Source organism: Lutra lutra, chromosome 10 (assembly GCF_902655055.1).
Source record: "Lutra lutra chromosome 10, mLutLut1.2, whole genome shotgun sequence".
In the NCBI taxonomy this organism is placed as follows: Eukaryota; Metazoa; Chordata; class Mammalia; order Carnivora; family Mustelidae; genus Lutra; species Lutra lutra.
This window is the reverse complement of record NC_062287.1, coordinates 88617666-88631600: the sequence shown is the minus strand read 5'-3', so window position 1 is coordinate 88631600 and position 13935 is coordinate 88617666. Positions and strand designations below refer to the sequence as shown.

The following is a 13935-nucleotide window of genomic DNA, read 5'->3' as shown; positions in this document are numbered from 1 at the left end:
CCTCTTTATTTTTATTTTTTTAAGACTTTATACATTTATTTATTCATTTGACAGAGAGGTAGAGCCAGAGAGCACAGGCCAGTGGGGTGGGGGGTGGGGGTAGAATGGCAGAGGGAGAGGGAGAAGCAGACTCCTCACTGAGCAGGGGAGCCTGATGCGGGGATTCAATCCCAGGACCCTCAGATCATGACCTGAGCTGAAGGCAGACGCTTAACTGACTGAACCACCCAGGCGCCCCTCATCACCTCTTTAAAAGCCCTACTTCCAGATATAGTCACATTTGAAGGGACCAGGAGCTAGGTTCTGAACATACAAAGCGGCGGCGGAGGGGGGTACGGGGGGGCACACAATTTGGCCACAACCACCACCAACACCATCATCATCATCATCATCATCATCACAAAAATTTCCTTGCCTGACGTGTCAGAGTTAAAGAAACCAGTGTTTCGGTGGCTGTTCTCCTGTGAAGGACCAGTTAATTTAGAGACGTGCTTCTAAAAGGATGTAAATGGTGAAGTGGTGGGTGCTTACGTTATCTAGAAAGCTGGGGTCCCGGACACATGAAGGGCTGTGGCAGTTCCCCTCACTGGCCTTGCTCCCCAGGCTCACTGCACAGGGATTTCTTTGAAAACCTCCACACACGGGATCCAAGACAGGTTTCTTGGAGGGAAACAAACAAACAAAAACCAAAAACCAAAAAAAAAAAAAAAAAAAAAAAAACCCAGAAACAAAAAACCAGTGGTGTCTCACGTTCTCCTCCCAGCGGCAGGCCTCCGCCCGGGGAGCAGGGCACAGGCCTGCAGGCCAGCCCAGAGGGCCGAGGACCGCAGTGTACTTAGTAGAAAATGCAAATCAGTTCCACTCAGGCTCCAACAGTTACACTCTGAAAGGGGAAGTAGAACCATGGCCCAACTTAAAATAAAGAAGTGAGTGGCTTATAATGACTCTGAGGCTTCCAGGAAAAAGCCATTCTGAGGGTAAATAACAAAGAAGTCAAAGAAAACAGAGAACACAGTCGATGGGAAGGCCCAGAAAACAAGGAGAGGCCAGTTCCCAGGGAAACCGTTGAGAAGGCCGAATTTACACTTCCCCCTCAGGAGCTCCTGCAGTCAGGAGACCCCGGGTGCAGCTCCTTCCCTGGGACCTAAACACAGACACGAAGGGCCAGTGTCCTTCAGCACCGTCAGGATTTGCCCAGTCTGCTCTGGTAGCCGCCAGAGCCATCTCGATGGCAGTGCGGGTGAGGAGAGTGACAGCTCCACTTACCGAGGGCCCGCTGTGAAACACACACTTGACATATTCTCTCAGTGGTTCCAACATGAACTTAGGGGGTCTCGGCCAAAACCTTTAACGGATGAGGACAGAAAGTATTAGAGTGCGTCACATCTTGGGGACGCGTGTATCTTACACGTGCGCTCATGTGCGCGGAGTCTAAATGAATTGCTTATTTTATACTGTATGTAACAGCTGAATGTTTGAAAGGCTCCATGTGCTGTGACCATTCCCACCTTACAGAGAAGGAAATGGATGTGCCCATTGTTTACCTTGTCTAAGATCATATAGCTTATGGCAAGAAACTCGCCACCCAGGGCCCTTGATACCCATGTCACTTTGTTGCTCCCATGCCTTCGAAGCATCCCACAGCTCTCAGAATAAATCCCTAAACCCCATCCTCATAACCTCACCTCCTGCCACTCTGCACCCCAGCTCATCGGTGTTCTTTCATTTCCTCCAACACGACCCGTTCTTCCCTGCCTCAGGACCTTTGCATATACGATGCCCTGTGTGAAATACTTCCCATCCACTTCTCCAGGCTCAAACCCACAGACCCTTTATCACCTGTCTTTTACTTGCTCAGAGAGCTCTCTTTCCCCTCACTCCTGCTTAGTCACATGACCCCAGAGAACACACTCCTCACCCCCTTTGTTGTCCTGTCACCTAGTAAAGGACTACAGAATTAGTTATTATTTTTGTGAGGTCCATAAAAGCAAGGACTCTGTCTATCCTGTTCCCAGGCACTTGGTACAGTGTAGGAATTCTCCAGACACTTGAAGAATGAGCAAATGAACCAGCCACCATGAGAGGCACTACTGCTGGGAGACTCGGGAACTGTACGTACCTGTCAGCTGAGAATACCAGCACCCAAAATTACACAAGGCTTTACCATACGAAATATCCTGGTATTGAAATCTAAGAAATCTGGGCTTGAATCCAACCTCTGCGATTGATTATCTGGGTGACCTGAGTAAATGACTCAGTTTCCTCATCTTCAGGGGCGTCTGGGTGGCTCAGTCACTTAAGCATCTGCCTTCAGCTCAGGTCATGATCCTGAGGTCCTGGAATTGAGCCCCGCATGGGGCTCCCTGCTCAGCGGCATGCCAGCTTCTCCTTCTCCCTCTGCTGCTCCCCCTGCTTGTGCTCTTTATTAAATAAATAAATAAAATCTTAAAAAAAAAAAAAAAAGCTTCCTCATCTTCAAAAGAGTGGTGTGCACATCTCCATGAAATAACCTAGATCTCATGTGGCCAATCCAAGGCCCCTCCCTTATAATCATGGCTAGTGTTAATACTTTCATAACACACTGTGTTCACAAAACCCTCGCGGGTTCCAGGAGATGACCTATGACTCGGATATGGGGTAACAGGCACTGCCACACACTGCTGCAAGGAGAGCAGTGTGGGGCAGCTGCTAGGAATGGAAATCTGACAAGATCTACCATAAGGACAAAGGCTATGCTCTCTGACCTAGCAATTCTACTTTCCAGAAATTTTACTCTAGGCGTGTCAAGTGACTTACATAACCAGGTTTTTTACCACCACCTTCTTTACAACTGTGGCAGGTGGGAAATAACCCAGATGCCCAGCAACAGAGGCCTGGCTATGGAAACCTGGGTGTCCCACACGCTAGAATCCCACGTAGCTTGAAGAACGAATGGGAAAACTACGGGCTGACTGGCGTGCCCTCCCGTCCAAATGAAAGTGTGCTAAACACAGAATCGTGTGTATATTATGCTACCATCTAAGTAAAAGAAGATGAAAAGAGCATTTATATATTTCATTGCACTGCATAAAGTATCTCTGGAAAGACAAGCCAGAAATTGAGAAAACCTGTTTCCCCCAAGGAAAAGAGCTGAGTGACAGGGACACAGGGAAGACTTTTCTCTGCAAACCTGTTTGCACCTTTGAATTTTGAAACACGAAAATGTACGATATATTCAAATAAATAAGTAAAACAACAGTGATGCTTCCCACCCCACTCACAAAAGACAAAACACAAAGGTTATTAATTTGTTCAAAGTCACTCAGCTGCTTGGAAGAAGTACGGATTTGAACTCGGCTTCTGATCCCAAATAAGCGATCAGTTAGAGTTCATTCACTCAACACAAATTTATTTCTTCACTTATTCTATAAGAGGAGTTGCCTTGTACAGGGACACACAGGTCAGAAAAACAAACCCTAGGGGAAAAAAAGAAAATGAAAGGAAGACCAATTTCTTTCCCTTTTTTGCCCCACGTGTCCCAAACTGGCCACACTTTGTAGAACATCACAGACAGCGGGCGGGACTTGTCCGGGCTACAAGAGGCAGTCCCTCCTCAATCCAGTCTGGCTTTTGCCACTTCAGGACACAAGCTCAATTTGGCCAGATCTGAATTTTCCAACAGATGCCAAAAATCCAGGTTTTTAAAAAATGCGAAATCCTGTGGCTTGAAAGTGTCGCAAACAAATTCACCAAGCCCACTCGCACTTTAGGGTCCTAACGTAGAGGTTTGGGACCTTTATTTTATCCCGTCATAGCTCTGACCACCAGCCCTCTCACACCCTTCCCCAGGGGCCTCTGTCAGGTGTGACGTAAGCCCCCACAAACCAGTCACTGTGGGCTTGGGCAAGTCACTTCCCTTCCTGAGGTCTGTTGGCTTACCAGTTGATGAGCTCGACCTAGCTGGTGGCCACCAGCCCCTCGGCATCGCCAGCTCTCCATTCAGCCCCTACCCTGACTGACTGCCCTACAGAACCAAGCACCTCTGAGAGACAAGGCAGCGTGACCATGACCCCGACCATGACAGGGCACAAACCTAAAACCAGACCCCACCTACCACATCATCTAGCTGATCTCCATCTCAGTCCTACCCCCTCACTGACTCTGCCCTGAAACCACGAGCTCCCCTTCGTATTACAGACACACTCTTCCAACAGGGTGAGCCAAGAGCACATGGGGCATGGTGAGAAGAAACCCACAGTAACCAGGACCTACCGAGCCAACCCAGGAAACTAGATCTGACCCCCACACACCCCACCCCAGCCTACCGGACAGGAACCAAGTCAGAAGTGGGTATTTAAGAGCGCAGAGACCATTCTATGAATCCTCTACCATGACTTAATTTTCATGACTAGCTTTCATCAGGGGCCAGCCAGGACGGTCAGGACGGTGCCACACCTGCTTCCATCTAGCATCTCAGGTCATCTCCACCTGAAACTGACAAGGCAGGTTTAATCTTCCCATGTCCCTGATGAAGAAACTGATGCATGGGGGTTAACTTGTCCAAAGTCAGAAGATGAGTAAGATCCTACCTGATTCCAGAGCCTGAGCTCCTAACCACTGTGGTTTAAGCAACAGTCCCGTCTGCCACACGCAGAGGTGAGAGGTGACCACCACCCGTGGCTTCCCTTCATGCTCGCCATCAACAGCTTCTTGCCTGGCAAACTCTGCCTCTCGCAGGAAGGAGGCACCGTTTTCTCAGGGCCCTAACCAGCTTGTGAGGTCATTGTGTTTGTTTACTTGTTCACTGACAAGTTCCGATGGCATGTAAGTTCCTCAAAGCCTGAGACCTGGCCTGTCCCGTCCCCTGCCGTACCCTGCTGCGAGCACAGTGCTGGGCACATACAAGGTAAACATCTCTGAATGATGGAATGACACGTGGACGTCCAGGCCACCCAGCAGAGCAGCCTTCCCGCTGCTGAGGGACCAGAAAAATTCTCTCCCTGGATGACCGAACTGGGGTCCGCCTAAGGATGACTGTCCGCAGGAACATGGACCGTGGCTGCGTGGTCCAGGAAGCCTGGGTCTGTGTACCCAATGCCTGGAGCCTACAGGTGGGGCCCAGAAGAGGTGCCTGGGGGCAGAGCCGTGCCTTTGTTTTGATTAAGGACCAAACTTCTTCCTCGTTACTCTTGGGAGACAAAAGCCAGCCTAGGGACAGACGCTACCACCAACAAGAAACCGTGAAGAGTCAAGATGGGACTATGGAAAAGGCCCCACTGGAAGAATGAGACAGCTTTCTCAGCGCGTTCTGCTGGAAACCGACACAGACAGAAGAGTCCCAGACAGAAGGGTCCCGAGAAGGTCAGTTTCGGCAACATATTGACGCAACAGGATGCGAGCTCCGGAGCTTACCTCCGTCTAGCCGAGCCTTCCCAGCGCTGAAGACTTGGGCCGGGCTAGCAGTCATGACTTCATCAGACCATCGCCCTCACCCTGGCCTGCAAATCGCTGTATAATCACCAGAAAAAATCCCCTCCTTCGGTACAAGTCCAGCCAAACTGTGGGGAATAACCACACATCTTATTTAGTCATCTGTGGGGCCCGCGGTAAGGATGGAGTTTCTTGGAGTGCAAATTGTGAGGGTGTGGCCGGTGGATGCCTTCCAGAGCGATGCTGCAGAGCCCACCAGACAATACACCGGAACGTCTAGACAGAAGCCGTCGCTGCGGCTGACCGTTACCTGGGCAATTACACTTCCGACACGTACCATCTAAAACCCTGGTGGGTGACCCAGCGCTCCAAAGCTACTGTCTGGCCGACAACAAGAATTCTCAGGGTGGGGAAATGTGCTCCCGGTTAAGCTGTGCGATTTGCTAAAAATGAGCTTCACCCTTCCACTGCAAGAACAGGGTGACATGCGGGCACCGGGGTGGCTCAGTCAGTTAAGCCTCTACCTTCGGCTCAGGTCAGGATCCCAGGGTCCTGGAATCGAGCCCCGCATCAGGCTTCCTGCCCAGCGGGGAGCCTGCTTCTCCCTCTCCCATTCTCCTTGCTTGTGTTCCCTCTCACTCTGTTCCTCTCTGTCAAATAAATACATAAATCTTAAAAAAAAAAAAAAAAAAAGAGCAGGGTGACCTGTTTTTTGTTTTTTTTTTCATGAGAAAACGGGATCAAAGGAAAGGAAACTTCTGTGTCCCGTAGCCAAATACAGAAAGCACTGAATAGAGACTCAGAAAACTAAAGAGACTGCCGGGATCTGATCACTTCACAGAGGTCACGGGGCCACTTCAAGTTCATTCAACAACCGAACATTAGGAGGTCCAGCGTGTGCCAGGATCTGAGAAGAGAAAGCACAGAGGGAAGGAAGAAAAAAGTACCTGCTTCCTTGGGGCTCAGGGGCTCGCCAGAAACACTTCCCAGGTCACAGGATGAAAGCAAACTGACAACTCTACTTGGAAGATGGGCAGTGGAGACAAGATTGAGGCAGAAAGGTGAATCACCTTTTCTAGTTACAAGGCAAAGCTATGAAGGGATGTGTGGACGGCTCAGTCGGATCGGCTCAGGTCATGATCCCAGGACCCCTGGATCAAGTCTCCGATGGGTCTCCTTGCTCAGTAGGGAGCCTACTTCTTCCTCTGCCTGCGGTTCCCCCTGCTTGTGCTCTTTCTTTCTCTGACAAATAAATACAAAATCTTTGAAAAAGAAAAAAAAAGGCAAAGCTATTAAGAGGTCAAGTGAAAAACACGGGTTCTCCATTTCTCGCCAGTTACTCTAAAGAACATGGACGCTGGAGCCTAGAAAGGAAATGTGGGGAAGGAAACACAAGCTTTCATAAGCCTTTCAGAAGCTTGAGTATCTTTTTTCAGTTGTGATAGGCAAGGACAGAATTTATAAAAAATCACAGGTCGGGGGCGCCTGGGTGGGTCAGTGGGTTAAAGCCTCTGCCTTCGGCTCAGGTCATGATCTCAGGGTCCTGGGATGGAGCCCCACATCAGGCTCTCTGCTCGACAGGGAGCCTGCTTCCTCCTCTCTCTGCCTGCTTCTCTGCCTACTTGTGATCTCTGTCTGTCAAATAAATATATAAATAATATTTTTAAAAAAAAGAAGAAGTTTTAAAAAATCACAGGTCGACAACTATTTCGTGAGCACCTACTACACTGAGCACAAACATGAGCCAGATGTAATCCTACCAGTAACGAAGACACTAGAAGAGAGAACAAGAATTCGATTGTGATTAAAGACAAAGACAAGGAGGCCTGAAGCCAGGACGGCACACTTGATTCTTATCAGGGCCTTGGCAGGGAACACCACCTCGGCAGAGAACCCAGCCTTTTTGTTGTTGTTGCTTTTTCTTTAAAGCTGGAAACCTGAAGTTTAAATATCAAGTCTTCTAATTTTTCATATTTTAAACTGCAGTGGACCAGTCCCATTACATTGTAGGTAGGAAAACTGAGGCCCAGAGCAACTGAGCAACTTGACCACGGTCCAACAGCTGGCCCACAGCAGAGTCGGGATCAGATTCCAGATCTCAACTCCTTGTCCCGTGTTGTCTCCAAGATGCCAGTTAGGACCAACGCAGGGGGCTCTTTCAACAACTCGATTCTCTCGGCAAAGTTGATACCGACACCTTTCCGCGTGTCTTGAAAGTAATCGATTGTCCTATTGGTCAAGGTCAAGAATGTTTTAAAACTTTTCTCAGAACACAGCAAAGGATTACTTTGTTGACCCACCAATTTTGCCTCCAGAGATGTTACGGCTTTGTGGTGGGGGACTCTGGCAGCTGGTACCCCGCAGCAGAATTCCCCGAACTGACGGCTCGAGTTGATATACCGCAAAGACTTCTGGGGAATGACGGTGAGCCAGTTCCAAAAGAGTATGTGGAATTAGACGGCAAGCGTTAATGGGTTTCCATGGAGGATTTACGCAGCTGAGGTCACGAGCAGGTTGTAACAGGGGCTGAGGCAGCTCAGTTCAGCACAATACGCACATCACAGCCCTGGCTGGATCCCTGCCCCCGGTCTTTGGGAAGAAGACAAAAACAAATGCTTCTTCGGGGTATCTTCCCAGGCTCAGTTCAAGGTGACATATACTCTGGTTCCTCAACGAGGGAGCCCAAAGTGGCCCCTTAATCCTAGTATCTGCTAAAAACCTAAAAACCTAACTGCTGTCACAGATGCCTTCAACCAAACACAGAACCCAGCCCAGGTCAAAAAGAACCAGCCAAGCCAGAGAAAGTTCTCAGGTAAAGAGGAGCGAGAAACTGGTGGTGCTGCCGGCATTTGGCAACCTGCTGAGGCGAAACCAGGACACTGATGAACGCATTGGAAAAATCATATACTTGCACCCCAAAATTGAGGAGGAGGAAAGAGAATGAACGCCTAGAGACAGAAATACATGCCTTCAGGAAACATACGATTATACACAAAATAAACTGTACAAACACGTATGATGGGTTCTTTGGGCAGTGGCAGGGGTAAATGTTGATCATATTTTCCCATGGGGCATGGTCGAAAGAAGGAGAGATCTTCTGGTGAGTTCTACCACTCTCTAAAACCCTCTGGGCACAGGTCATCCGTGAGCACACCAGGGCCCCAAAGAGGACCAGGCAGATGGGGCACTATCTCTTAGGGTCATGCCCTTCGTGGTTATACCCTTGATGCCTCACTTGCTTGACCCTAGTCCCAGCCCGGAGTGCACACACCACCCCGCTGGATAAAGCGCACTCAGGTTTCTGATTCAAAGCCCAAGCACAGAGTAAAGGGGGCTGATTTTCATTATTGGCCCATCCTTTCACTACAGAGATAAAGGAGCTAGTCACATTCCATCCAACCAGCCTCCATCCGTACTCTGTCCATACTCCGTCCATCCTCCATACTCCAGAGTTTCACATAGGTGTCCCTCAATTTCCGACAAGGAGCTCAGTTCACCAGCTTGCTTTCCAGAGGTTGACAGAGCCAGATGTACCTGGCTAGGAGCTTCTGCTTTTCAATGAAGCCAGTATATAATAACATCATTTATTATCCTGCTAGAGAAATGTAATATGTTTAAAAGGTGGGAAGGAAGAGAACACCCTCTACACATTTAAGGAACATTAAAAAAAAGCCTCCAAAACCCCAGAATATGTTAGAACTAGAACTAGCATGGATTTAAAAAAAGCTTAAATTTAATAGACCATTTAAATTCCTAGTTGATGGTAATTAGAGAGCAAGCAACATTTCTTTAAACACTGCTAGACAGAACCTAATCCAATTTAGGTAATCACTAACCTTTGCAGATTTTTTTTTTTGCCCCTCCCTCTCTCTCCTCTAAATGAAATCCAAGGATTGATCTACAAAGGCCATAAACTGGCAAAACATAAGAAAAGAGTATTTAAAGACAGAGACTGGGTGACTATTACCACAAAAGACCAAGTCCAATTAAAAGGGAAACAGGTCTCATGAGCTCCTTAATTTATATTGCCTATAAACTGGGGATTCTAACCAGGCATCATCACAACCAAAGGTATTCTGAGGGAGGTGGGGGTCCTTCCTTCCCCGCTGTCCCCCTCTGGGCACCTCCCAGGGCAGGCCAGTTGCCAGGTCTTGCTTTATGGGGTGAGAGCCATCCCCTGCCAGACCAAGGCTAGTAATCCTCTATAAAGTATCTGCAGGGCCTGTCTCCTCCCATGGAGTAATGACCGTGAGAACTACCCAGCTGGTCCCTTCAGCTCCCCCACTGCTCACCCACCCATTTCTAGAGCTCCCACACTGCTCAGGTACCCACTTCTGATCCAGAAACGTCCATGTGAACCACCAGGACTTTCTTGATTACGTGGCACCCTGGGTTCTTCACGGAAGGCTTTCAAGGGTATATTATCAAAACGTCCTGGAAAGCACAAGGTGCTTAAGTTATTGGCTCTTCCGTCAGGAAAGTAATTGACCTCTCAGAATCTCTCTTTTCACATCTTCAAATAGGGAAAAAAATATTCACCTGGTCAGATCACTGAGAGGCTCAAATGACATCACCATGGCTGCACCTGGCTCATAAGAGCTACCCAAGAAATACCTTGGCTTGTTTTAACTGTGTAAGTTTCAAAGTAAACCTTGGATCCCCGGTCCCTGAGAAAAATCATCATTAACTCAAATTCACCTCTGATGTCTCATCATGGCTTGGTGTCATTTACACTCCCAACCTCCTTCCTAGCTCCCTTGCCTTCTGCTTATCAGGATATCACTCCCTCTGTTCCCAAATCCCTAATCCAGCACAAAATCCCCAAAATACTGTATTCTCAACCTTCAGCAACGGAGATATTCACACTGACTTGTTAATGAATGATACGGTCTCTAAGCATTACTTCGAACATTTGCATACAGAGGAGGCAGCTCTAGAGAACAAACTTTTAACAACAAACATTAAACAGAGTAGAGATCTCTCAGAGGAGCTCACACCCCACGTCTCAAGTCAATTCTGTATTGCCCTCGCTCTGCAAACACCATCAGAAGGAAAAAGGCTGCAATTCAAGAAAGATTTCAGTACACTTGACCTTGTACAAGGGCTCTGCAAAAGGAATGACCACAGGGAGTCATGAGGGTAGAAAAATCATCAAAAAATCCACAAACTCCTAATAATTCCATTCTCTACAGATAAATGGTTTAAATCTTGAACCTACACCGTCCGTAAGCAAACTAAGGATGATGACATTTAGGTCTGGACTACCAGCATGAAATCTTGAGGTTACCAGAGTAACAGTTTTCTAAATACAAGATTAAGATTTTTTTTTCCTTCAATAATTGAGCCATTCTGTGCTACTATGTGACATAGAGAAAAAAATAAGAAAGAAGAAGCCAACAAATGACTCCACTATAAGATGATCTAGCCAACAACTGAGAAACAAAAAACTGAAGGATAAGATCTCCAGGACCGGCTCCCACTAGAGGCCTGGAGTAACAGATCTAAACCCCTTCCTCGGCTCCACTCCTGTGTGTGTGACTTGGGACAAACCACTTCAATGGTTTGTCCAAACCCTCCGTGGGTTCATCATTAGAGTGGTGGGGATATAACGGTACCTACCTCATTGCTGTTTCCCTGCAGATTTTATTCTGTTATCAATGTCTCTCAGGGCAAAGTTTAAGACATCGTAAGAACTCAAGGAGTGTTTGCCCCCCTCTTCCTCCTTCTCTAAATAAAGGCATATTTTTATAATGTTCAAATAACAATTATTATTGAAATCTCGCCCCCCAGAAATAAATATCCATGAGCCTCTGCATCTGAAAGAAATGAGGTCTCCTCCTTAAGAAACAAGGTAGTCTAAACTAAGCTCTGGAGAAATAAGACAATTGGACCAACTCATTTCTAATGTCTTTGTTTTTTACACTATTGATGGTTCAGGCTGTTAGAAGCATCGGTAAGATACAGAAAGGACAATGGTTGGGGTTGGAAAAACCAAAGACAATTTTGTGGACCGCTCAAGCATTGTTCCCTTTATCTGCTATAGAATAGGCTCTCGAAGGCACCCTCGGTGGGTTAAGAAGGGCTCAGCCCTGCGGCCAGGTTCCACAGAGAGGACAGCCCACCGCACCTTTCTCGATAGTACCGGGAACCTCAACAGAGGCTTACATTGAAACCGTTTCTAAATTAGCCTCTGCAAGCCCCATTTCCCCTCCTGACCCACTTGCTGCTTCAGGATGTCAAGAACAGCGCCTTCCAGCAGAGAGCAATTTACCAGAGTTCAGCACCCGGGATATTGTGCACCGCACCGCGTGCACCGCGTAGACCAATGAAATGTCAGGACAGCAACACACGGTGGTGGTCAGGGTCACCAAAGGGAACTCCAAAAGAAGCAGTGTTCGAGGCTTGATCAACGAGCAGCCTTTGGAGGGGCGGTAAGGGCTGTTAGCGCCCTTGACCGCTTTGGTCCTTCGCGTGGGCCCTTTTGCACGGATCCCGGGGACAACAGGTTCGAGAACTCCGCCCCGGCAGGGATGCCCGGGGACCCGCCCAGAGCGTTTAACGTGCGGTTCTCGGGAGCAGACGTGCCTCCGAGCGGCCGCGCGTGAGCCTTGCGTCCTGTGGGGCGCATCGCAGTAATTGAAACCTTACACACCGCAGGACTGCAGCGCCGTCTATAAATACTCCCCGCCTTACTGCTGACAAACAAAACGCGGGCTCCGGGCCCCGCGGAGGAAGAGGCGGCGGCATGTGACCGAAGGCAGGGGCAGGGGCAGAACCCTGTTGCCTACCAGGGAGGCACCCCAGGGCCGATTGCTGAGGCACAGTTTGCAAGCACACCGCCTGATGTGACCCGGGGCGCCCGCCCTCAGGAACAGGGGCCGAGGGCCGGGAAGGGAGGGTCGCGGCCGCGAGAGTGGTGGGGCGGGGGTGGGGGGATCCGGAGAGCCCCCTGCGCGCGGTGGGCGCCCTGCGTGCGCACAGTAGGCGCGCAGACGAACGCCTCGCCAAATGGCGGGCGGGCGGGAAAGCCGGCGCTGAACCCGGGTGCCGCGGGTGCCGCCGGCGCCGAATAGCCGCCCGCCCCGGCCGGGTGTCTCGCGGGCTGCGCCCCGGCCCGCCCCAGGCGGCAGAGCCCAGCGGAGCGCGGGACAAAGTGGCTGGCCTCCCTGCCCTCCCTCCCACGCCTGTCTCTGCAAATAGGGGGACGGCAGGAAAAGATGGGCTGTCTCGGGGCGCCCGATCGTCCGCGCCCCAGCCGGGGCAGCTCTTACAGATTTGTCGCCTCGGGCCCAGGGAGAACGAGGGAGGCAAACAAGCAAACTTTCTTCTTTGGTCTCCTGGCACAGCCTGGGTCCCGCGGTCGGCGGCATCCCCCATCCCGCGCTAAGCAGCACGGCTTTCTCCCCCGCCCCAGCCCGGGGGGCGCCAGTCCGCTCGCCTCCGTCCTCCTGCTGCGTGCGATCCGAGGATCCTGCACCGTGCTGGGGTCCCCATCCGGTTGCCCCCAAATGTGACGCTTTCCCCAAGCCCCCCCCCCACCCCCCTCCCCGGCTCGTGCCCCGCCAGTCCGTGCCCGGAGTGCACGGTGATTTCGTGCTCAATCCCGTGCGGTCGCCGGGCGTACAACTCCAGCCCCTCCCCGGGACTTCCCCACTCACCCCCTTGGGGTCCCGGGGCTGAGTCACCTCGAGTTGCGCACACCCGCAGCTCGCCTCCGCCCGAGACGGCGCGCCTAGGACAAAGTTTCCGGTCTTCCCGAGAAAGTTTTCTCACCGGCGAGCAACGAGGGATCTGGATCGCTCTCCGGCAGCGCGCTGCCCAGCTCTCCCTCCTCCCTCCCCGCGCAGCGCCGGCCTCTGCGGGGTCCAGTCCAGCCTCCCGACCGCCAGCGCGGGTCCACGAACGCTGCGGCCGCGGAGCTCCCCAAGCCCGGCTGGTGACACGTTTCCCTCCTCTCCTCTCAAGGCCGCCTCCTCCCCCTCCTTCTCCTCCTCCTCCTCCTCCTCCCACTTTTCCTGTCCGGTGCTCATCGCTTTAGTTTCTCTCCCGCGGCCCCCACCCCACCCCACCTCAACCCCTCCTCCTCCCCTGCAGCGACTCTCGCTCGGCTGGGGAGGAGAGAGGGGGAGGGGGCGCCTGCACTTTCATCCAGATCAACAATTTCAGGAAATCCAACTCTTAACTTGAAAAGCCTGGGAGGATGCAACAGGTCGAGAGAGCTCACACAAGAGGAGGTCCCCCTCTAACCTCCACCGAGGGATCTCCGCCACGTCCCCCTACCAAGGGAAACTCTACCAAGAAGCCATGGGACTGTTTCTGAGGCTCACCAGAGTCCCCGAGAGCCTGGGACTTTCGCCGTTGTTTCAAGGAACAGTCCCCAGGCCGTTTCCAGGAACAGTTGTTTCAAGTGCATTAATGAAAATACAATTCCTGTGAAGTCTCTCCTTCAGATTTGCAAAACCTTTTTCAAGCTCCCAAATTCTCTTTCCAGCTTGAAGGTTTAGTGAATTGGAGGGCCCCTCAGAG

The 13935-nt window shown here is 50.6% G+C and overlaps 1 protein-coding gene across 15 annotated transcripts in view; it reads right to left on the bottom strand.

Moving 5' to 3' along the window:
• PRR5L (proline rich 5 like) overlaps positions 1-13412 on the bottom strand; it is a 71794-nt gene extending 58382 nt beyond the window's left edge. For 2 of the 15 annotated variants that reach the window (XM_047691349.1, XM_047691340.1), the window contains exons 1-2: positions 13068-13412; positions 1267-1345 (exon numbers count right to left, since the gene is read on the bottom strand). The gene's annotated coding sequence lies outside the window, so the exon portion shown is untranslated. Of the gene's footprint in view, positions 1-1266; positions 1346-4568; positions 5983-11680; positions 12612-12680; positions 12835-13067 lie in introns of those variants that run through there. The other 13 variants (XM_047691350.1, XM_047691341.1, XM_047691351.1 and 10 more) reach the window with 10 other exon arrangements.
• Between the last annotated feature and the right edge of the window lie 523 nt (positions 13413-13935).